Source organism: Bufo gargarizans, chromosome 7 (assembly GCF_014858855.1).
Source record: "Bufo gargarizans isolate SCDJY-AF-19 chromosome 7, ASM1485885v1, whole genome shotgun sequence".
In the NCBI taxonomy this organism is placed as follows: Eukaryota; Metazoa; Chordata; class Amphibia; order Anura; family Bufonidae; genus Bufo; species Bufo gargarizans.
This window is the reverse complement of record NC_058086.1, coordinates 100,307,710-100,333,716: the sequence shown is the minus strand read 5'-3', so window position 1 is coordinate 100,333,716 and position 26,007 is coordinate 100,307,710. Positions and strand designations below refer to the sequence as shown.

General features: G+C 44.8%; 1 pseudogene; it reads right to left on the bottom strand.

Annotated features, from left to right (window-relative positions):
* LOC122944182 overlaps window positions 1-19,290 on the bottom strand; it is a 46,567-nt pseudogene extending 27,277 nt beyond the window's left edge.
* Window positions 19,291-26,007: the final 6,717 nt, after the last annotated feature.

The window sequence follows — 26,007 nt, the reverse complement described above, 5'->3', positions numbered from 1 at the left end:
CTGTGATACTTGCCAAAGCGAGTGCTACTGGTTTTGCTTCTGGCCCCTTTCATTTTTTATTATTTTGAAAATGTAAAAGTTGAAAATAAAAAAATTGTTTTTGCTTAAAATATAAAAGGAATGTGTTTATCCATTTTGGAGATCATTTCATCTTCAACTTTCTTAGGCTACTTTCACACTTGCGTTCGGAGCGGATCCGTCTGGTGTCTGCACAGACGGATCCGCTCCTATAATGCAAACGATGGTATCCATTTAGAATGGATCCGTCTGCATTATATTTAAAAAAAAAATCTAACTGTAAAAGTTATTCATACGGATCCGTCCAGATTTTGCATTGAAAGTCAATCGGGGACGGATCCGTTTGAAATTGCACCATATTGTGTCAACTTCAAACGGATCCGTCCCCATTGACTTACATTGAAAGTCTGGACGGGTCCGTTTGGCTCCGCACGGCCAGGCGGACACCCGAACGCTGCAAGCAGCGTTCGGGTGTTCGCCTGCTGAGCGGAACGGAGGCCAAGCGGTGCCAGACTGATGCATTCTGAGCGGATCCGCATCCACTCAGAATGCATTGGGGCCGTACGGATGCGTTCGGGGCCGCTTGTGAGAGCCTTCAAACGGAATTCACAAGCGGAACCCCGAACGCTAGTGTTAAAGTAGCCTTAACTGTTCAAGGTAACAGTAATTTTGAGTGCCCAAACTTTTGCATGTCACTGTAGGCATGCATGCACAGAAGCTCCTATTCTGCTCACCTCGTATCTGCACTGCATGGATGTGAGCATTGTATAATGCAATGTAGAAATTAATCAAACCAGCAAAGGAGGCAATATGAACAATCAAATAACATTATTAAGTGCCTTCTATTAACTTTGTCTACATGATAAATGCCATTTGCTGAAGAGAGACACCCCCTTTAAGGCTACTTTCACACTTGCACTTTCCCTTTCTGCTATTGAGATCCATCATAGGATCTCAATAACAGGGGAAAACACTTACGTTTTGTCCCCATTCATTGTCAATGGGGACAAAACTGAACTGAACGAAACAAAATGCACCAAAATGCATTTAGTTCGATTTGGTTGCGTCACCATCGCGGACAGAATAACACTGCAAGCAGCATTTTTCTGTCCGCTATGTGTTGCGGAGCAAGACGGATCCGTCCTGACACACAATGTAAGTCAATGGGGACCTATCCGTTTTCTTGGACACAATTGAAAACAGATCCATCCCCCATTGACTTTCAATGGTGTTTATGACGGATTCGTCATTGCAATGTTATAGATAATACAACTGGATCTGTTTGAACCAGATGCAGACAGTTGTATTATCGTGACGGAGGCGTTTTTGATGATCCATGACGGACCCAGAAAAATCTCTGGTGTGAAAGTAGCCTAATATGGAGTTGATTTTTCCCAATCATCCAGATTGATATTGGATGAGAGGAACCCCAATCTCCATTCTAGTACATCCCAAAGGTTTTCAATTGGTTTACATAGTTACATAGTTAATATTGTTGAAAAAAGACATGTCAGAGCAGTTAGGTTCAGAGCACGTTTAAATTTGAGGTTTTCTGAAGGGAGTCATAAGCACTATTTGTGATTCAGATTCCTTACGCTACTTTCACACTAGCATTTTTACTGGATCCGGGAGGGTTCAGCAAAAACGCTTCCGTTACTGATAATACAACCATCTGCATCCATTATGAACTGATCTGGTTGTATTATCTTTAACATTGCCGAGACGTCATGAACATCGTTGAAAGTCAATGGGGGACAGATCAGTTTTCTATTGTGGCAGAGAAAACGGATCAGTCCCCATTGACTTTCATTGGGGGTCATGCCAGATCCATCTTGCTCCGCATCCCAGGATGGAAAGCAAACTACAACATGTTGCGGTTTTCTCTCCAGTATGGGAACACAACTAAATGGAACGGAATGCACTTTAGAGCATTCCGTTCTGTTCAGTTCAGTTCTGTCCTCTTTGACAATGACTGGGGAACAAAACGGAAGCTTTTTTTTCCCGGTATTGAGCCGCTATGACGAATGTCAATACCGGAAAACTAAAATAGTGTGAAAGTAACCTTAGATATGTATAGACTTATGGGGTCATTTATCAAAGTGGTGCAAAATAGAACGGTCTTAGTTGCCCATAGCAACCAATCAGATTACATCTTTCATTTTTGACAGCTCCATTGGAAAATTAAAAGTGGAATCTGATTGGATGTCATGGGCACCTAAGCCAGTTCTACTTTACACCAGTTTGATAAATGACCACATTTGTTTGTTATGTCCCATTCGGGCTTCTAGGTTGTGCTTTTGAGACACCTGGAAGCATTTGCAATGAGCCGGACCGTGGGGCAGTTGCACGGACGCCAAATTATGCAGTGGGTCAGGAAATGTACATAATAGTCTATGGTTTGTACGTGATGCCAATTTCAGCGTGCGCAGGGTACAGTCACAGGGCCCTTTAAGGTGTTGTAACTCACGTACCAGGTTAGGAATGCCAGAGTGGTGTAATGTCTCTGTATGGTAGTGGGTATAGTGTCAACGGTGTCTCCTACCTGGGTACGGCTGGACTCCTGGATCCTGGCTCACTTGCAATAAAATGAGTGTGTTGCTAGTAGGAGTAATTGAGGGATTTGCAGCAATAATCGAGATCCAGACTTGGAATAAAGCTCAAACTTGTCTTTACTTAATACAGCTTTCATCCATGCGAGATACAGCAATAAACTGAAGTCCCAGCAGGTAATTCAATCACATTGAAATCACAAAGAGCTCAGGTAATCGTTTGAGTCTTTTCTTTGGGTGCAAGCTTTTAACGTTGCAATAAACATTTTTAATAAAAGTAGTGCAAATTTATTAGTGCAAGGGTAGGCTCAAAAATAACTTGCGTCCTTTGACTTTAAGTGTTTGACGTTGAATCCTCTGGAAACAGGGCAAAAGTCAATTGTAATCCACAGGGATCAAAGTTAACTGTAATCCAAAGGAGGTATAAAATAGCAGCTTAAGAACCATAGTTCCAGAAGGTTATCAAGTAACCTGAGAAAGGGGGTAAAACAATGAACTTGGATGTGAGGGGTTAATGGGGGGAGTCCTTACAGCTCATGACCATCAGGGTGAGGACTAAATAGGGCAACCTGAAAGAGAAAACGTTAAAGCACAATGCCAATGGGTACTCACCCGTCAGGAACAGTCCACGACGTGGCTCCCATTAGTCCTTGTTTTTTGAGACGGATGCATCTTTAGAGAAGGACATCCATGTCCTCCTCGCTGCTTGAGCTACTGAAGCGCATCAGGGGGTGCTCTTGCCTCTGGTAGCTCAGGGTTGCAGCTGTTGTAGTACGCCACTGCCCTCTACTGGTGGTTTTTGGTGGTGGCAGTGCAGACAGCCTGGAGAAAGCAGCTGTGACCTGCTGTAAGCCGGGATCCCTTGCCGGTGCAGAGGCAGTTAATACCTCCGGCTGAAGGGGTTCTGGAAGGCAACTTGCAGGTGCCTGGGGCAGCTTCCAAGGAAGAACATATGGCTGCACTCTAGGATTAAATGTGAGGACAGAGTTTTTGATTTGGCCCACCCGCAGTGTAGATGCTGCGGCCAGGTCAGGGATTAGAGGTTCAGGTTCTGGCCGGGGCTGTTCTCTGAAACGCATCCGGCTGTCTGGGGTTTCTTGCAGACAACGGACCTTCCCTGCAGAGCCTGGGTCTTCCTGCCAGGTCTTTGGGGTGACTGCAGGTGTTAACGGTTTAGCCAGCAGGGTCACACCGGCAACAAAGGGGCCTTGGATGGAGCACATAGGGGTGTATTCTACCTGGTCCCTAGCGTACAGGTTGTGACAGGCCTGTGGTAGGTAATGGCACTTGACTGAGCGGCGGCCCACAAATATTTCTGACCCAGAGTGGCTCTTCTGGAGAAATCCCACTCCTCTCTCCACTGCAAACCAGAGCACAGTCCCAGTGTGCCTGGCCAATTTGGGGTCTCCTGGCTGGGGGTCATCTACTACTTGTTTCACCCACTCTTCAACGGCGGATTTGTATTCCCAGGCCATCTGGGCATAAGCAGTGATCTCCCAAGGGACTTCAGGGTTAAGACATCCCAGTTTGACAGTAGTAGCAGCACTGTGCAGTGGAGTGGAAGTTCCGTCCGCTTCCGCCGTACCAGTAGGTGTCCTTGGCGGAGCAGGCCTAGGCCTGCTTGGGGTATCAGGACCCACAGTGAGCAGTGCAGGGGCAGCTATGGACCAGACCTGGGCCTCAGAAAGCGTGTCTGCTCCTACCTGATGTCGCGGCTGGGCGGCCGGTTCCGGTGCCTCCTGGTGGTCATCCTGGGCTTCAGTTGCCGTCCGTGGTGCAGACTGGTCCAAGGCCTGGGCAACTGTATCAGCAGCGTCCTCTACGGGAGCAGGCTTAGCATCGGCGGCCATCTTGGTAAAGGGAGCGCCATCTTCCTTGGCTCCTATGTCGGGGTGCGTTCAGGAAGTGAGGGTGGAGCCCAGAGGCAGTAGTCTTTGCTCCCTTGGCTCACAATGCAAAGTTCTTGGTGGGCAGGCTTTAGATTTCCCGCTTCTAGGGGGGCGTATTCAGCATCTTCGTGCTCTTGAGAGGACGTTCTTGAGTTTTCCCGCTTCTGGGCATGAAGAAGCAGCGCCATTTTGAGAATATGGCGAATTAACCCTTTGAGTGCTGGTGCACATGTTTAGCGCTTTCTGGCACAGCAACAAAGCAATAAAGTCAATCTTCACGGTTTATGCATAATCTGTAGATCTTGCAGTACTGTGAAACATGCAATTTGATCCAGTTAAGCACACAATTGGATCCGGTTCTGTCGGCAGTAAGCCGGATTAGGTTATGCACTCTGACGCCAATAATATGCAATGGCTGGGTCAGGTGTAAGTGATAATCTATAGTTTTGCTCGTGACGCCAATTCCAGCGTGCGCAGGGTACAGTTACAGGGCCCTTTAAGGAGTTGTAACTCATGGGCCAGGTTAGGAATGCCAGAGTGGTGTAATGTCTCTGTATGGTAGTGGGTACAGTGTCAACGGTGTCTCCTACCTGGGTACGGCTGGACTCCTGGATCCTGGCTCACTTGCAATAAAATGAGTGTGTTGGTAGTAGGAGTAATTGAGGGATTTGCAGCAATAATTGAGATCCAGACTTGGAATAAAGTTCAAACTTGTCTTTACTTAATACAGCTTTCATCCATGCGAGATACAGCAATAGTGTCTGAAGTCCCAGCAGGTATTGGCAATGTGTGGCAGGAATCTGTCACGGGGTAGAGTCGCGGGTATAAAGATAGAGCGGAGGTGCACCCCCTGAGCTGCCACCTGGTCAAGCAGAGAGATAGAGACAGCAGGGAAGTGGACAGCCAATGAGAGGTAGCACTAGAGCGGACAGAGGTGGAACAAGCAAAGTACCACCAAAAACGGAAGGGCGAGGTTGGTCAACTAGCCGGGTTCAGTCCAGGAGGTCACGTCAGTACAAGAGAAGAGGCAAAGACAAAATCCAAAAGCAAGCCGAGGTCAAAATCCGAGAGGTAGCGTCAAGGTTCAGGGTAGGCAGAAGAGGTGTCAGGAATCAGATCAAGGGTCAAATCCAAAGGTAAGCTAAATGACAATAATAATACACAGCCTAAGGGACCAAAATCACAGGCAACCTGTATCCAGCAGGTTGCCTGTATTTATAGTGGGGAGTGAGGGTGATGTGACGTGGCCAGCGTCACATGACCAACAGACAAACAAGTTGAGCAAAGAGTTATCAGCTCGGCGCTCAAGGCAGACCTAGGAGCAGAGAGCCTTCCAGCTAGCAAAAGCCGCCCTGGGAACGAGGCTGAACACAGATCCTCGCTCCCGAAGCTAAGCAGCAGGTCTGCGGCTGATGGGAGACCGAGTGCGCCTTCGGCGCCCTGTTATGTGCCTGGAGCTCTCTGGAGGATGTCATCTGCTTGTGGCACGAATCTATATCTTATGCGCTATCTATATCTTATGCGCTATCTGTCTTCTGCTGTGTATGGGAACTGACTAGCTGAGGAGGAATTTAGCTTTTCCTGGTCTCTGGAGGGTACTCACAGTTGTGCTTACAGGAATACTGGAGGTGGCTGCTTGCTTTCTACCAGCTGAGGCTGAAGGGCTCAGACTGGGAATGATGATCAATGTCTCAGACGAGACAAGATTCTGGCTTGGATCCCTAGAACTGGGAGCTCCTACTTGCACAGCCTTCCCCTAGCCAGGGTGGCTGGCGCACTAACTCTAACTTCCTTGTATAGAAAGGGGAGGTAGCGTATAATAAGACTTAACGTTTAATGAGTTTTCAAATAAAATATATGGACAAACACATAAATCAAAAAGAGTGTGCACACCAAAAACGTGTCACAAACAACAAACACATATAGTCACAATAGGAAACCACAATGATATGGTTAAACCCATGTGAAGAGGGTAACACTGTACCCCACTGCAGGTATAGATTCCACAGAGATATAAAAATACATAAACGGGAACAGTCTTACCAGTGGGTGACGGTCATCTGGGTGTGGTGGCACAATCCCAAGAGCCAGTGTTATCTTGTGGAACAGCGTCCAAGTGAGATTCACTGTCCCTAAACACCCCTGCCAGGCCTTAGAGCCCTATGACATAGAAACATAGAAACATAGAAACATAGAATGTGTCGGCAGATAAGAACCATTTGGCCCATCTAGTCTGCCCAATATATCTGAATCCTATGAATAGCCCCGGCCCTATCTTATATGAAGGATGGCCTTATGCCTATCCCATGCATGCTTAAACTCCTTCACTGTATTTGCAGCTACCACTTCTGCAGGAAGGCTATTCCATGCATCCACTACCCTCTCAGTAAAGTAATACTTCCTTATATTACTTTTAAACCTTTGCCCCTCTAATTTAAAACTGTGTCCTCTTGTGGTAGTTTTTCTTCTTTTAAATATGCTCTCCTCCTTTACCGAGTTGATTCCCTTTATGTATTTAAAAGTTTCTATCATATCCCCTCGGTCTCTTCTTTCTTCCAAGCTATACATATTAAGGTCTTTTAACCTTTCCTGGTAAGTTTTATCCTGCAATCCATGGACCAGTTTAGTAGCTCTTCTCTGAACTCTCTCTAGAGTATCTATATCCTTCTGGAGATATGGCCTCCAGTACTGCGCACAATACTCCAAGTGAGGTCTCACCAGTGTTCTGTACAGCGGCATAAGCACTTCACTCTTTCTACTGCTTATACCTCTCCCTATACATCCAAGCATTCTGCTTGCATTTCGTGCTGCTTTATTACATTGTCTTCCCACCTTTAAGTCTTCTGAAATAATTACTCCTAAATCCCTTTCCTCAGATACTGAGGTCAGGACTGTGTCGAATATTCTATATTCTGCCCTTGGGTTTTTACGCCCCAGGTGCATTATCTTGCACTTATCCACATTAAATTTCAGTTGCCAGAGTTCTGACCATTCTTCTAGTTTTCCTAAGTCCTTTTCCATTTGGCGTTTCCCTCCAGGAACATCAACCCTGTTACATATCTTTGTGTCATCAGCAAAAAGACAAACCTTACCATCGAGGCCTTTTGCAATATCACTTATGAAGATATTAAACAAAATTGGTCCCAGTACAGATCCCTGTGGAATCCCACTGGTAACATGACCTTGTTTTGAATGTTCTCCATTGACTACAACCCTCTGTTGTCTGTCCCTCAGCCACTGCCTAATCCACTCAACAATATTGGAGTTCATGCTCAATGACTGCAGTTTATTGATAAGTCTTCTATGTGGGACAGTGTCAAAAGCCTTACTAAAATCCAGATAAGCGATGTCTACTGCACCTCCACCGTCTATTATTTTAGTCACCCAGTCAAAAAAAATCTATAAGATTTGTTTGACATGATCTCCCTGAAGTAAACCCATGCTGTTTTTCATCTTGCAATCCATGGGATTTTAGATGTTCCACAATCCTATCCTTTAATAGGGTTTCCATTAATTTGCCTACTATTGATGTCAGACTCACTGGTCTATAGTTGCTCGATTCCTCCCTACTACCTTTCTTGTGAATGGGCACGATATTTGCCAATTTCCAATCTTCCGGGACGACTCCTGTTACTAATGATTGGTTAAATAAATCTGTTAACGGTTTTGCCAGCTCACCACTAAGCTCTTTTAATAATTTTGGGTGTATCTCATCAGGCCCCTGTGATTTATTTGTCTTCACTTTAGACAGCAAACTTAGAACATCTTCCTCTGTAAAGACACATGCATCAAACGATTTATTAGTCATCCTTTCTAGTGGAGGTCCTTCTCCTTCTTTTTCTTTTGTAAAAACTGAACAGAAGTATTCATTAAGGCAGTCGGCTAGCCCTTTATTCTCTTCTACATACCTTCCGTCCTTTGTTTTTAATTTAGTTATTCCTTGTTTTAATTTCCTTTTTTCATTTATATATCTGAAGAATGACCCGGCTAAGGGCCGCACGTCCGGGAGCTGACCCTACAGTGTTGGACTCCCAAGATGACCCTAACTAAGGGTACACAGTAAATGAATTTACGGTCGTGCGCAAGATCCCTACGCGTTTCGTCACTTAATTAAAGCCCCAGACTCATCAGGGGATCAGGGGACAGCATGGGAGGGAATGTATCCTCATTGACTGGTGTCACATACAGACAGTCCCCATGCTGATAGGTAAGATGTTGCAGCAATGGCCTAGAACCCAAAAGGGACCTAATAAGGGATACTGAGCAGCATGTCGCTAATATAGAACAGGCCCTATTCCCAGGTAATGGGGGTCCCTTGGTCCTGGTCACTGCAGAAAGAGGGGGCAACGTATGGTGCTTCCCTGTGCACGTGTGGCGGCAGTTGGCTTGTATCGCCGTCCACAATTTAAATGTGCGTCCTGATGCGCGCAAGCCCCGCCCCCTGGGGCGTGGATTCAGGTGACATCACCATTACATAATCGGCCTAACCAGGGAGGGCGTGTATGGGGGCGCGGCTAGCGCTGACGTGCTGATGATGCCGCATTGAAGGCGGCTAGATGGCACGTCACTATAAAGGGGCGGTTGCTCCAGCAGGAGTGTGCGCAACCCATCGGGCAAAAGAGGAGACTTAAAAGGCTGGGTGATACCTACAAGCCGCAAGTCTTCAGATAGATAGAGACTAGAGACCTGTTATACAAAGAATATATGGAAATAGATAAAAGCTGATAAAGCCGCCGATTTAACAGCGGCAGATAAGTACATCAAATATATGCAAGCATGGAGGAAGCATTGAATTACCAGCTCCACAGCATGAAAGGTTGTGAGCATAGATAGTGTAACATACACATATTGACCAAATGCTATGCTGTATAGAAAACATAGAGAGGGGGGAAAGTGACAATTAAATAAAGCATCCAAAGCTCAACTGTTCATTGAGTCCATTGGGGCTGGGGGTATTCAGTTTATATATCCACCAAGTCTCCCTCTGAAGGATGCGTTTATCCCAGTCGCCTCCCCCTAGGGAGGAACTCTAACTTCCTTCTCTCCCCATGAGGCAGGACATGGGCGAGCCCACTCTTCTCAACAAGAAGGGAGCTAAACTGTAATAAACTATTCTAACATTTTTGGCTCTATACACAACCACAATGGATTTGAAATGAAACAAACAAAATGTGCTTTAACTGCAGTCTGTCAACTTAAATTTGAGGGTATTTACATATTAATCAGGTGAACGGTGTAGGAATTACAATAGTTTGCATATGTGCCTCCCACTTGTTAAAAGTAATGGGACAGAATAATAATCATAAAATCAAACTTTCACTTTTAATGCTTGGTTGAAAGTCAATTACAGCCTGAAGTCTGGAACGCATAGATATCACAAGACGCTGGGTTTCATCCTTGGTGATGCTCTGCCAGATTTGTCCTTCCTCCAGTTGTAAGGCCTTTTGAGTATTCTCAGAATCTTTGTTTGTGCATGGCTTAATATGATCTGGAGTAGCATCAACAATATGCATACCCCCAATCTCTATTTCACGTGTACCACATGTCCAGTGACCGACCATCTCCCTCTAAGATTTATATGATTTGGACATAGTACCAGTAGGATAATTTCCACCATGTTGAATTGACAAATCGATGTGGCTTCCCCAAGGCTTGTCCTTCTATAAGCCAGGTTAATATTTTTTGGAGTGAACATCGGGTGCATATTGTCATGCCAATATATGCAAACAAATATTCTCCTTCCCTTAAGTTGTCACTAAATACTCCATATTGAATGTATTTCTGCTCACCCGTATTTGGCAAGTCAGACTCTTCTCCCAGCCAATAACCAGTATCATTCACATACACTGTTAGCATCATGAATGGTTGTAGTGATTCTGTCAGTATTCCCTGTGCACCATGCGTTATTGCCAATCTCCCAATATTTGAACTATGATTTACCCTCTCAAAAGAGAAAACCACCCTATATTTGAATTGCCCACCAGGATTTTGATAATATCTCTTGGTTACATCCTTTCCCTCCGGAATGAGCCCCACTTTCCTACTCCTAAATTTGTGATTATTAATATCCATGTTATCAATTCTGATGGTATCAATACTGCCTTTTCATATTCCCTATCTGGAAACATATGTGTGTCCTCCTCTCCTGATTGTTCCAATTACTGCACTCCGATAACATAGGTGATGCCAATCATCAACAAAATTGCTATGATTTCCATATCCAGAATCCGGAATTTTCAGCCTGTTAATTCACGCTTCATTTAAGATACTGGAATACAAGAGAAGCATCACACTCTTATCAGTTACATTCATTTGCATTGATCTGCATGAACCCACTTCTCCATATCACTTATTTTCATTCACTTGGCCCCTTTCTTGTTGTCCACCCGTTTGACCTTTACGACCTGATCGCTCAGTCTTACTGTTACCTGGAATGGGCCCATCCAATTGGCATCCCATGAAGACTTATGCACAAAGTTCTTTACCATCACCCTGTCTCCTACTTCTAGTTTAATTGGTGGCCTGCAAGGTTCCTCTTTTGCCTTTGGAGCCATATTGCTAGCTGCAATGTATATATATTTTTGCACCTGGTCTAGCAACTGTTCGAGGAATTTTTCCTTTTCAGCACTGTCCCTCATGTACTAAGCTTTGGGTCTGCAGGGTGGCACAGGTTCATAATTATACCCGTCATTAATTGATATGGGGTGATTGAGGTGCCTCTTGCCTCTGTATCCCGTATGGCCATTAGAATTGTGGGTAAGTGACTCAAACAGTTATTTCCAGATTGTAGTACCATTTTTGTAAGTCTTTCCTTTAGGGTTCAATTCATTCTTTCTACCATCCCTGGCGATTGGGGATGATATGGTATGTGAAATTTCTGCTCAACATTTAACATCTCACACATGCCTGTCATGATCTTTCCTGTGAAGTGTGTGCCTTTGTCTGACTCTATGATTTTAGTGAATCCCCATCTTGAGATGATTTCCCTCCATAGGGCTTTTGCTGTTGCTGTTGCAGTGTCTTTCCTCATAGGCAAGGCTTCCACCCATTTAGAAAACACATCAATCACGACTAGCAAGTAATGGTACCCTCCAGGAGCACTGGGTAAAATTGCCAACAAAGTTAATTTGTAGCCTTTCCCATGGTCCTTCTGCCAACGTTATCTTGGACAGCACAGGTCTTTGTCCTTTTGGCCTTGGATTCATTTGCGCACAGATTAAACATTCTTGTATAACCCTCACAACAGTGTCTTTCATGTTTTCCCACTAATATTTTGCTTGAATAAACGTTAAAGTACCCTCAGTAGCCATATGCCCTGTCAGCCTATGGTTCTCTTTGGCAATGTCCTTTTGATACTGACAAGATACCACAAATCAAGGGCCGTCTGGGGTTTCTCTGAGCAACAAATCATCCTGGATACTGTAATATTTGGGTTTATGTGCTGTCTTTTCCCTAATGGAGCATTTTATTAGCTGTAAACTAGAGTCTTTTTATTCTGCTCTGCTGCTAAGCACGGTGTTGGTGCTTTAACCACAGGCAGGCATTCAAGCATTTTGTCTCCGTCCGCACTGTCATGTTAATCCCAGGCCTGTCTTCCCTCAATATCATAGGGAGTCCACCTGGCCCCCATGACAGCTGCCTCTTTGGCTAGTTTGTCTACCTCATTTCATCAATGCCCTTCTGATGTGCCTTCACTTTTATTATTGCTACTCTTTGTGTCTCTAAGCAGGCTTTGTCCCAAATGCCCTTCAACACTGAACCATGTGCAAATGTCTTTCCTGATGCATCACTAAATCCTCTAGTATGCCACAAAGTCATGTACTCAATTAGTAATCTAGTAACATAGGCACTGTCGGAAAAGATAGAAATTGGGCCTGACAATGAAATAAAACCTAGAGATTCCGTGGCTTATGGGAGTCTTACGTATCATCAACTTGGTAAGATCATGTTCGCTATTCTGAGTCACGACTCAAGGACTTAGCACTGAGAGATGCTTCGTTATCTTGTCGTACTCTTTCCTATGAAATTTGGGGAGATCACTACTTTCCATATATTTTGCGTATTCCACTGGCGAGGTAGCTGAGTACAGGGCTTTCAAAGGTATCATATAGCCATTGGGGTGTGAGATGATTCTATTCCTAATCAGTCTCCAACCGTTTGGGATTGATGTTAACAAGGGGAGTTCCAGGCAATTAGGGAATGGGATGTCATGTTTCTTGATAAGACTATGCCAAACGTGAATAGCATGTTTGGTGTAGGGGTTATCAATTCTAGCATAGAAATGTTTATTACTCTTGGTCTTCCAGATCAGGTAATGGAGGGGGCATGGAGCATAACACGGTATCCTCCCCATCATTCCTGTCTAGTTGGTCTAAAGAACTTGACAAATCATTTAATGAGCAAGAAACCTCGGCAATTCTACATTCTTCTGTCCCCAAAATTACGTCTACTAGACTCCAAGAGTCACCCTACAAAATAATTTCCAGATGGTACAGGACTCCTGTCATTCTGAACAAAATTAACCCTGAAATTCCTGTGCACTGCTGGAGATGTAATGAAGGAATCGGGTCCATAACACATATTTGGTATTCCTGTTCTAAAATTGTGCCACTGTGGGAAAAATGTAATAAAATTATTACAGAAATATATGGGTCACAAATAGAAGTGGATGCAGAACTTGTTCTGCTAGGACTGTATAATAAAAAGCACAACGCCATTAAAGACTGTCTGTTTCCCTTCCTGATCGCTGCATTAAAAACCATAATTCCCAGATATTGCTGAGTGCAGAGGTTCCGTCTATTCAGGACTGGTTGGAGGAAGTTATAACTATTAGTCGCTTTGAAAAACTCAAATGGACAATTGCCGGCAACCCCAAGAAGTACCTCAGGATCTGGACCAAGTGGTGTGATTATATCTCCACTGGCAAAGTGTCTAAGTTCTTTGACTGAAGTTTATACATTTAGATCTCTACTTACTTTTCATTTTTCTTATGCTCTTAAACTATCTAGTGAAACATGTGACAACTTTTTCTTTTTCCCCACATTGTTTGACCCCTTGTTTTGTTTCCCCTTTCCTTTACCCTCCCCTCTCCCCATCCCTCCTTTCCCTTCACCATTTTATGAATCAGCTCTTGAAATGATTTATATTGATGTTTTCTCAAATAATTACATTGTTTAATATGCTTTTTCTAAAATTAGGACGTATTATTCCTGTGATGACTCAACAGGTTATAATGTATACAAACTTCCATTTGTAATGGTGATATTTATCTCATTTTATATTTTGTTAAATGTGTATTAATTTATTATTATATTTGTTAATAAAACAAAATTTACAAGAAATTGGGCCTGACTGAAAGTGAAAAATGGCTTCTCTTACCGCTTCCAACTCTGCTCTTTGAGCGGAGAAATTTCTTGGGCACCTAATCAGAATTCGTTCATTAATTTGTGAACACCACATGGTGTACCCTGTGGGAAACTGTCCCTCTTCCCAATACCTAGATCCATCCACCCAAATTTTTAGATCTTCCTTTACTGTTGTCAATTTGAATACTTCCTGTGTCTTAGTCCTATGCACCTTTCCACAATCATGTTTCTCACCTTCGTAGTGCATCAGTTGTGGCAGCACATAGGTAGTACTGTGTGCTACAGTGATGTTTCTTGTTGTCAGATCTACCAGCCATCTGACTACCCTTGGAGATGACACTCCACTGAGCGTCCGCTCTAAGAGCATCTTGATGGGAATGTGAGGTGTTTGTATGATGATCTTGGCGGTTCTGTAGCTATCACTGCCCAGTGTACAGCCAAAAGATTTCTGACACAGTCCTCAAATCCTATTTCCACAGGACTCAATAACCTTGATAGGTATCCAACAGGAACCAATTTTCCATGCCTCTCTTGTAGCAACACAGCCGTAATCGCTATTTTGTAGGCATTGACCTGCATTGCAAAGGGTAAATCTGGGTTTGGATTGCTTAGAGCAGGTGCCTGAGTGAGGCTGATCTTCAGTCTAACAAACGCTCCCTCATGCTCTTGCATTCACTGAAAGGGGTCTGCTTCCCGTGCCTCTCCTTTCAGGAGTTCATACAGCGGCTTAGCTTTCTCAGCAAATCCCTCTATGACAGGGCTGGCCAACCTGTGGCTCTCCAGCTGTTGTAAAACCACAACTCCCACCATGCTTTTCTGTAGGCTGATAACTGTAGGCAGTCTGGGCATGCTGGGAGTTGTAATTTTGCAACAGCTGGAGAGTCTCAGGTTGGCCATCCCTGCTTTATGAAGTCCCTACAAAATCCAACCATCTCCAAAAACTGCCTAAGGGCTGTTTTTGTGTTTCGCCTCAGAAACTTGTGTATAGTTTCACACTTGTTAGAGTCAGGAATCCTCCCTCCTTTTGAAACTATGACTCCCAAAAATGTCACAGATTCCTTCATTAACTGGGCCTTCGTAGGATTTAGTTTAAGGCCTGCATCTTCAAGAAGTCTCAACAACTCGTTTAGTAACATACAAACACAAAAACACAAATGCAATGGCACTCTGCAACCATCACTCTGCCCTGCCTTTATGCTGGATGTTGACTGAGGCATTAGTGTACATTTTGGCCAAAGCATAATAAGCCACTCACCACGTCAAGGTCGCCTCTATGAGTGATCCCTAACTGAGTCTGCTTTTATAGCGCCTACCAGTAGCCATTTGGCTCCAGGAAAAGTATATAGTGGGCTCAGCATGCATGTTGGTACTTGCATCCCTGGATCCAATGGAAGCTGTTATGGCACCGGACAGGGTTAAAAGCAGAGTGTGCCTGGCGTGCATGCTGTACCTGCGCTCCCTGGACTTTGTGTGGCTGTCATGGCCCATAACAGGTAGGAACTAGTGTTAGGGACCACTCATAGAGGCGACCTTGAAGTGGCGAGTGGCTTATTATGCTTTGGCTAAAATGTACACTAATGCCTCATTCAACATCCAGCATAGAGGCAGGGCAGAGTGCTGGTTGCAGAGTGCGATTGCATTTGTGTTTTTGCGTTTGTATGTGTATTTCGGCATAGCAATGTGCACCTGCATACAGGGTTGTGCTGACTGAACCCCCACATTTTTTTATTTGTAGTATATATTGGAGGCGTGGCGATCTCCATGCAGTCATGCACACCTGACCAGTTAGTCTTCCCTGGAGGCTGGTTTTAAAGTCAGTATAAAACTGAGTCTGCTTTTATAGCATCTACCAGTAGCCATTTGGCTCCAGGAGAAGTATATAGTGGGCTCAGCATGCATGTTGGTACTTGCATCCCTGGATTCGATAGAAGCTGTTATGGCACTGGACGGGGTTAAAAGCAGAGTGTGCCTGGCGTGCATGCTGTACCTGCGCTCCCTGGACTTTGTGTGGCTGTCATGGCCCATAACAGGTAGGAACTAGTGTTAGTGACCACTCATAGAGGCGACCTTGACGTAGTGAGTGGCTTATTACGCTTTGGCCAAAATGTACACTAATGCCTCATTCAACATCCAGCATAGAGGCAGGGCAGAGTGCTGGTTGCAGAGTGCAATTGAATTTGTGTTTTTGCATTTGTATGTGTATTTCGCCATAGCAATGTGCACCTGCATACAGGGTTGTGCTGACTGAACCCCCCACATCGTTTAGTAACATGTAGTGTTTTTCCTTGTCAGTTTGGGGCAATATGTCATCCACATATTGCACAATACAGTCAGGCTCCGAAAATGACAACAATATTCCAGACATGCATTTATGGAAATATGTTGAACTGGATTTGAAACTCTGTGGCAACCAACAAAATGTGTATTGTTTCCCTTGAAATGTAAATGCAAATTTGTATTGGAAATCAGGATGAATAGGAATTGAAAAATACCCATTTGAGATATATATTGATGAGTAGACCATGGTAGATGGCTTAAGTGTTGTCTTTATGTCGGGTATTTTGGCGACTACATTTTTAATAGGAAGTGTACACTTGTTTAATGCTCTGTAGTCTAGAGTAGGGCGCCACCCATTCGGTTTACGAACGGCCCACAAAGGGGCATTGTTTGTAGACTGGCATTCCCTGATTACATTTTGGGCCAGCAATTCCTCAACTGTGTTTTTGATATATGGAATTGACTCGGGTGGTATCTTATATTGCTTCTGGGGAGGGAGATCTGGGCCTTCTACCATCACCATCATATTTGACACTTTGCCATATTGAGATTTTGATGTTGCCCACACTTTGCTTGCCACAAGATATCAGCCAATCGTTTATCCTCCGTTTTAACAATGCAGCAGGCTCTAGAGACTCTGCACCCTTGATCGCAGCAATTCTATAGTTATCAGTAATCATTTTAAGGCATCCTTTATATCGTGATCCTTTCCACAACATCCAGTTACACAGATCAACAATAAGCCCATGTTCCCTCATTACATCTGATCTAATGATGGTAACCCTCATGTGTTGAAGACAAGTACAAACTATGCTCCACACCTAGGTTTCCCATGCTTATAGCTACCAGTACAGATTGCCTAGAAGGTACCAATTGCTCACCAAAGCCTCTTAGAAAAATATTTTTACTTGTAGGGTTCATGGTCAAATTCAAATATGTCAAACTTACCGCTGCCCCTGTATCCATTAAAATATTTGTACAATGGCCCCCTACCGCACCCTGGATACGCGGTCTACCGCCTTTATCCCTATCTAGCTGGCACACAAGGGATAACACAGGGGCCTGACATCCCTATTGTTTTACATAAGGATTTATTGGTGGTGGGGCCTTAAATTCCTCTGGCAACTCTGCTATTGCTTTTCCTATCCTCCTGATTTCTTTCAAAAGTGGACCATACAATGTAACTTTGGGAAGCTATTTAATCCTTGCTTTTGGTGCTGTTTTCTTGGAATAAAAGCTCTGTCATTGTTGCCTTTCCTACTACTTCTGCATTCTTTCATAGTATGACCTGTATTTCCACATTTGTAGCACTTCCGAATAAATCTTACTTTGCCTTCTGTAAGAAGGAACAAGGACAAGGAGCCGTCTTTGACGGAAGATACGTGTCACCGAGGTTCCTGGCCTCGGTGAGGTAAGAACCGGGTTTTTTCCTGAAGTGTCAGGTCTGTAGTGCAATCTGACACTTCAACTGTTAGAATGGCTGTAAAGCCAATCCGGGCCGGTTCTTATTGGGAGCAGCCAAAGAGCAGGGTGGGTGGCTGTTCCCCACGGTTCCAGGCCGGGTTTTGGCTGGAATATAAAAAACCCAGCCAGCATGTTCAGGTGGTGGATTATCCTCCATGTCAGAGGAGCTGAGGAGTCTGTGGTTTGAGACACTGAGGCATCTGTTTGTGTGAGCCATAGGCTGGGGAAACAGGCCACTAAAGACTGCTGCGGACTCTGGGTGAAAATCATCTGCTGACCAGGTTACGTCTTTTTGCACTGTGAACTTTGTGTGGTGTGAACAGGCACCAAAACTGAACACTTTCTTTTGGCTTGTTTTCTTGCTATGTGTGAATAAACACTGAACTTTGATTTGAACCTTGTTTTTTGCCTCTGTACTGCGTCCGCTTACCCTGCCTACCAAAGCGAATCCCCACACTTCATTCTTAACTATTTCTGATATTCTCTTCTGAGGTTTGCTGTCATGACAAGTCTCCTAAATCCAGTCCTTTAAAAAATTTAGAAAGGCTTGATAGCAATTTGCGTTCCTTAAGGCAACCTTTGTTGGGTAGTCAACAAAGGTGCATTTATTAGCAGTTGAATAAAGAAAACTGCTGACGTCAGGAGGCATGTCAGGACAGTTATATGTATCACGAAATAGGGTCAAATACTACAGAAAATAATTGGGTCATCCCCTCTCCTTAATTTTGCATTCTCTAGGGCATTAGTACCTCTAGTATCTCTTCCTCCCATTACTCTCTGCAACTCTTTCAGCCTATCACTTGCATTTCCTCAGTTGGAATTTAGTTCCCTAGATAATCCTTTGTGAGTGCCCACAGGAGGCTGAAACTTCTCACAAAGCTGTGATGGGAGCCATACCCTAAACAAGGCACATGCATCCCTATTGCTGAGTTTATACTGCGTAACCAGCCTGTTGGAAAGATTAATGGGTGAAGCACTTGGATCAAATTTCCCCAATATTTGGCATAGGTTTGTTTTATCCTGTATAGAGAGTGTTGTGGATTGGATATGATTGCTATCATGAATATGCAAACTATCTCTTCTTTATCTGCTTCCATCTGACACAGGAGTAAATAGAGAGGAACTATAATCTGGGGTTGATTGTGGCCCATCTGAATTGCAAATAGGCTGCTCCTCCCCCATTTACAATCTCTTTCCTCCTGCTCAGGGGAATTGTACACCTGTGTTTGATCACCACAACAATGATTATTGGCTTTGGCAGTTTCCTGTGATCTTAAGATCATACTGCAATGTTCTTTATGAATCAGTTGTTTATTAACATCATGCAACCGATTTTTAAGTACTTTTGCAACATCATCATGCCTTGCTTCTTTCTCTTCTAAAGATGCAATTTGCAGATCTCTAAATCTACATCTTTCCTCATACTCCTCTATTTCATCCTCCAAATCACAATTCTGTTGAACCAGCCTATCCACTTCCTCTCTGAGATCTTCACACTCACAGCCATAATTTCCAGCGCTAGCAATAGCCACAGTGATTCCCTGTTCAACTCTATCCAGCTTACCCCCTTAACTGAGCCTTTTCAGAGTACCACTGCGATTCCTTTTGCTATGCAATCTCTTTCATTTTCATTAGCATGCACACCATATTAGCCAATTTCTCTTTCTTTGCTTTCTTATTTGACTTTCTATGATTGCTATTTGCATTTTGCTCATCACATGATATCATTAAACTGATGTGTTAACCACTTTACATCTGAGCCATTTGCCCCCTTCCTGACCAGGCCTAATTTTGCAAATCTGACATATCTCACTTTATGTGGTAATAACTTTGGAACGCTTTTACTTATCCAAGTCATTCAGAGATTGTTTTCTCGTGACACCTTGTACTTCATGCTTGTGGTCCTGGCTACGGTGAGACACCGTGACGAAGAACAGAGGGGAAAGGGATGACATGACTGTCCACTATAGATGGCTGGGGTGTGCGGGAAGCCATGGCCGGGTGCGAGCTAAATGAGGGGCATGCCTGATGGTGAGGGAGTTGAAGAAGGGGACGGGAGCGAGGGGTGAGAGCGCGGCGTCCATGATGGGAGTGTGGGGCTGCGCTAAATAGGCCTCCTTCGCCCCTCCCACAAACGCAGGCTGAGCTTCAGCCTTACTACTAGTCATAAATTTGAGTCAATATAATTCAGCTTTATTTATAAAAAATCCCCAATTTACCCAAAATTTTGAAAAATTGCCAATTTTCTAAATTTCAATTTCTCTGCTTTTAAAACAGAAAGTAATACCTCAGAAAAAATAATTTATTAATTAATATTCCCCATATGTCTACTTTATGTTGGCATCATTTTTGAAATGTCATTTTATTTTTTTAGGACGTTAGAAGGCTTAGAAGTTCAGAAGCAATTCTTATTTTGTTTAAAGAATTGCCAAAACCCACTTTTTAAAGGACCAGTTCAGGTCTAAAGGGGCTTACATAGTGGATACCCCCCATAAAGAAACCCATTCTAGAAACTACACCCCTCAATTTACTTTTTAACGTTAAAAGAAACACCCCACATGTGGTCATAAACTTCTATATGGGCACACAGCAGGGCGCAGAAGAAAAGGAGCGCCACTTTTTTTTCAGATGCCATGTCACATTTAAAGCTCTCTGATGCACCCTTACAGTAGAAACTCCCAAAAAGTGACCCCATTTTTGAAGCTAGGGGATAAGGTGCCAGTTTTATTGGTATTATTTTTGGTGCATATGATTTTCTGATCATTCATTCTAACACTTTATGGGGCAAGGTGACCAAAAATTGATTGTTTTAGCACAGTTTTTTTTTTTTTTTTGCGGTGTTCACCCGAGGGGTTAGGTCATGTGATATTGTTATAGAGCTGGTTGTTACAGACACGGCGAAACCTTTATATGTATACTTTTTTCTATTTAACACAATAATAGCATTTTGTAAACAAAAAAAAATTATGTTTTAGTGTCTCCGTGTTCTGAGAGCTATAGGTTTTTTATTTTTTAAATGATTTTCTTATGTAGGTGCTAATTTTTTGCGGGATAAGGTGACGGTTTTAGATACCATTTTGTGGGACATACGCCTTTTTGATCACTTGGTGTTGCACTTTTTATGATGTAAGGTGACAGAAATGGCTTTTTTTAACCTGTTTTTATTTTAATTTTTTTATGGTGTTTATCGGACGGGTTGGATCATGTGATATATTTATACAGCCGACTGTCACGGACATGGCAATATCAAATATGTCTATTTTATTTATTTTATTCAATTCCTTACTTGAGAATTTTTTTTTTTACATGTGAAACTTTTTTTTTTTTTTTTACACTTTGCATCCCCCATAAGGTCATACAAGACCTCTGGGGGACTTTTAACTTCACTTTTTATTACAGTTACAGGGGAAATACACCCCCCAGAGACGCTGTACACAACTATACTGTGCTGCACAGACTCAGTGCAGTGCTGATCGAGGTCTGTGAAAGACCTCACAGCTCCTGAATAGAGTTAAGCAAACACCTGGATGTTCGGGTTCGAGAAGTTCGGGTTCGAGAAGTTCGGAGAGAGGTCCCATAGCAGAGAATCAGGCTTCATGTCACCCACCACTGGAACAGGCCACTGTGAGATATTCAGGCCCCAGCACCCAGACAGAGGAGAGAGGTCCCATAGGAGAGAATCAGGTTTCATGTCATAGCAGAGAATCAGGCTTTATGTCACCCACCACTGGAACAGGCCACTGTCAGATATTTAGGCCCCGGCACCCAGACAGAGGAGAGAGGTCCCATAGCAGAGAATCAGGCTTCATGTCACCCACCACTGGAACAGTCCACTGTCAGATATTTAGGCCCCGACACCCAGACAGAGGAGAGAGGTCCCATAGCAGAGAATCAGGCTTCATGTCATAGCAGAGAATCAGGCTTCATGTCACCCACGACTGGAACAGGCCACTGTCAGATATTTAGGCCCCGTGTCACGGAAGGTGTACAGGAAACAAGACCATGCAAAATGAATATATGACTCACTGGATCCAAAACTAAGGAACAAAAGGGAGACCCCTGCATCAGACCTGGCTCTCTCCCTGTCTGCTCAGCCTATGCGAAAATCCCAATGGTGGATGATCGCATATCCACGTACCTCGACTATATACCACCTGAACACCCTACAATAGTGAGGGGACACGACCACCGGCTCCCTACACTAGACACGGAGGGAGTCAGGGTCACCTGGGATCCAGCAAACAGAAAATTACAAATAAATGTACAGCACTTATCTTGTAGAAGGCTGGAAGATAGGATCAGCATGCACACACACTCCAGGAAGTTGTATAAGCCGCACACTAACGCATTATGGGGAGGAATTCAAAGGGATGCAATCAGTCCAACTACGTGACAGCTGAGAGAGGCTAACGAGATGAGGAACTGAAATTCAAAACAAAGAAAACTCAAGGAGGAGGTTCTGAAAGGCTTCTGTCAGAGCTTCTCGGCTGTCTGGTTGTGACAGTACCCCTCCCTCTACGAGTGGACTCCGGACACTCAGAGCCCACCTTCTCAGGATGGGACCTATGGAAAGCCCTGATGAGACGAGTGGCCTTAATGTCCGTCACTGGGACCCACATCCTCTCCTCAGGACCATAACCCTCCCAATGAACGAGGTACTAAAGAGAACCGCGGACAAGACGAGAATCCACAATCCTAGACACCTGAAATTCAAGATTCCCATCAACCATAATCGGAGTAGGAGGGAAAGGCGAGGGTACAATGGGTTGAACATAAGGTTTCAATAAGGACTTATGAAAAACATTATGGATCTTCCAAGTCTGAGGAAGATCAAGACGGTAGGCAACAGGATTGATGACAGACAGGATTTTGTAAGGCCCAATAAACCTGGGACCCAACTTCCAGGAAGGAACCTTCAATTTGATATTCTTGGTAGACAACCACACCAGATCACCAACATTCAGGTCCGGACCAGGCACACGTCTCTTATCTGCCACACGCTTATATCTCTCACTCTCTAGATTATCCTGAATATTTTACCAAATAGATGACAAAGATGAGGAGAATCTCTCCTCATCAGGTAAACCAGAAGACCCCTCTGCAGAGAATGTCCCAAACTGCGGATGAAACCCATATGCACCAAAAGATTGTGACTTATCAGAGGACTCCTGACGACGGTTATTTAAAGCAAACTCTGCAAGGGAGAGAAAAGAACACCAATCCTCCTGATTCTCCGCCACAAAACAGCGCAGATATGTCTCCAGATTCTGATTGAGGCGCTCTCTCTGGCAATTCGACTGCGGGTGGAAAGCAGAAGAGAATGACAACCGAACCCCCAAGCGAGAACAGAAGGCCTTCCAGAATCTGGAAACAAACTCCGTGCCCCTATCAGAGACTATGTCTGAAGGAATACCGTGCAATTTGACAATGTGATCAATAAATGCCTGCGCCAGCGTCTTAGCATTGGGCAAACCAGGAAAAGGGATGAAATGCACCATTTTGCTAAAACGGTCCACCACCACCAGAATCACAGTCTTCTCCGAGGAACGAGGCAGGTCCGTTATGAAGTCCATGGACAGATGTGTCCAAGGACGGGAAGGAATGGGTAAGAGAAGGAGAGGACCTGATGGCCGTGAATGAGGGACTTTGGCACGAGCGCAGGTCTCGCAGGCTGCCACAAAACCCTCAACCGACTTACGAAGCGCAGGCCACCAGAATCTCCGAGCGATGAGATCCACTGTGGCTCTTGCCCCCGGGTGCCCAGCAAGGACCGTATCGTAGTGTTCCTTAAAAATCTTGTGTCTTAAAGCGAGAGGCACAAACAACCTCCCAGGAGGACAAAGATCAGAAGCCTCTGACTGGGCTGCCTGAACCTCTGCCTCCAATTCAGGAAAAAGAGCAGAGACCACCACACCTTCAGCCAAAATGGGACCCGGGTCTTCAAAATTCCCACCTCCCGGAAAACAACGTGACAGGGCATCTGCCTTCACATTCTTAACCCCAGGGCGGAACGTGACAACAAAATTAAACCTTGAAAAGAACAAAGACCATCTGGCTTGTCTCGGGTTCAGACGCTTGGCTGACTCCAAGTAGGCCAGATTTTTATGGTCAGTAAACACGGTAATAGGGTGTCTGGCTCCCTCTAGCCAATGGCGCCATTCCTCAAAAGCCAACTTGATGGCCAACAATTCCCTATCTCCCACATCGTAATTTCTCTCTGCGGAGGACAGTTTCTTCGAGAAAAAGGCACATGGTCACCATTTGGCAGGAGAGGAACCCTGAGACAAGACCGCACCCACACCCACCTCAGAAGCATCAACCTCAACTATGAAGGGTAGCGAAATATCAGATTGTACCAAGATGGGAGCGAAAGCAAAACTCTCCTTGATATTAGAAAAGGCCTTACGCGCCTCTACCGACCAGGAAGAAAAATCTACCCCCTTTCTGGTCATATCAGTGAGTGGTTTAACAATAGAGGAATAATTCAAAATAAACTTCCTGTAATAATTGGCAAAGCCCAAAAAACGCATCAGCGCCTTCTGATTCTCAGGAAGCTCCCACTCAAGCACAGCGCGGACCTTCTCGGGGTCCATGCGAAAACCAGAAGCGGAGAGAAGAAACCCCAGAAATTGAATTTCTGGAACCGCAAACACACAAACACACATTTTTCCAGTTTCGCGTATAATTTATTCTCCCGCAGGATGAGCAAAACCTGAAGTAAGTGTTCCTTATGAGTTTTGAAATCAGGAGAAAAAATCAAAATGTCATCCAAATACACTAATACAAATTTTCCCATTAAATGATAAAAAATGCTGTTCACGAAATGCTGAAAAACGGCTGGGGCATTCATCAAACCAAAAGGCATAACCAAATTCTCAAAATGGCCCTCAGGGGTATTAAAGGCCGTCTTCCATTCGTCTCCTTCTCTGACCCTGACCAGGTTGTATGCCCCTCTTAGATCTAACTTGGAAAATACTGTAGCCCCAACAATCTGGTTAAACAGGTCCGGGATCAGAGGAAGCGGATAAGGGTCACGAATAGTGATACTGTTCAGCTCCCTGAAATCCAGACAAGTGTCATGGTCTTACCTTCTTGCTGTTCTCCTTCGTTTGACATGTGCTGGCGGCCATCTTGGTTTCTGGGTTTCTTGTAGCCTCCCACCCTGCGGCTTCTCCTTCCCACTGGGAGGAGCTGGATGCCTAGCTCATATATATAGGAGGTCTGTGGCTTCAGTTCCTTGCTTGGTCCTCCTGTGTTCACATGCTTCTAAGACTGCTGCTGCTTCTGGTTCCTGATCCTGGCTTCGTCTGACTACCCTGCTGGTTCCTGATCCAGGCTTCGTCTGACTACCCTGCTGGTTCCTGATCCAGGCTTCGTCTGACTACCCTTCCGGTTCCTGACCTCTGGCTTCGCAAGACCCTGCTTCGGTTTAGCCATCCGTTTGGACTTTTGCCTTACAGCTTTATTTTCAATAAAGCCTTCTTATTTCCACTTACCTCTTGTTGTACGTCTGGTTCATGGTTCCTTGACATTAGGACCAAGCCATGAATTCTGACGGTACAGGGCCATCCTCGCTACCTACGCTGGTTGCCAGACTTGATCAGCAGGATCACCTGTTGGGTCGGTTCGCTGTGGCGTTGCAAACCCTGCTTGAACGCACGGCTCATTTAGCTTCCGTTGCCGATGGGTCGGTTGTCGCTCCTGGGCCCGCTCCTACTGCCGCTCCGGTTGTTGCGCCAGAGTCTACCCCGACACCTGTTGCTGCGCCTGCGGTGTTTCGGGGTATGACCGGTTCTGCCCCCCTTCCACAGCGCTTTGGGGGAGAGCCAACTCAGTGCCGAGGTTTCCTTAACCAGGTGGGCATTTATTTCGAGTTGCTGCCACATGCTTTTCCTACTGAGAGATCAAAGGTGGGCTTCTTGATCTCGCTGCTCTCGGACAAGGCCTTGGCCTGGGCCAGCCCTTTATGGGAGAACAACAATCCGGTGGTTGCCGAGTTTTCCGGTTTTGTTGCTTCTCTTCGGAAGGTATTCGATGTGCCGGCTCGTGCTGCCTCTGCTGCGAAGCTCCTTATGTCCATCAGACAGGGTTCACGATCCGTAGCTGAATACGCCATTGAGTTTCGTACCCTGGCAGCAGAGGTGGGCTGGAATAATGAGGCTCTGGTCGCTGCTTTCTCTCATGGTCTCTCGGATGCCTTGAAGGATGAGGTTGCAGCTAAGGACCTACCAGTGGAGCTCGAGTCTCTTATTTCTTTCCTGATTTGGATTGACACCAGACTCAGGGAGAGACCTTCCTTTAAGGAGAGCCTGCGGAGGTCTTCTAACAGATTGGCGCCTACGTTTGCTGTCCCACCCGTGCCTCCCTCTCCTCCCACGCCTCCTGGGGATGACTTGTCTGGGGGTGAACCCATGCAGCTGGGGTTTTCTCGCCTGTCCGAGGGGG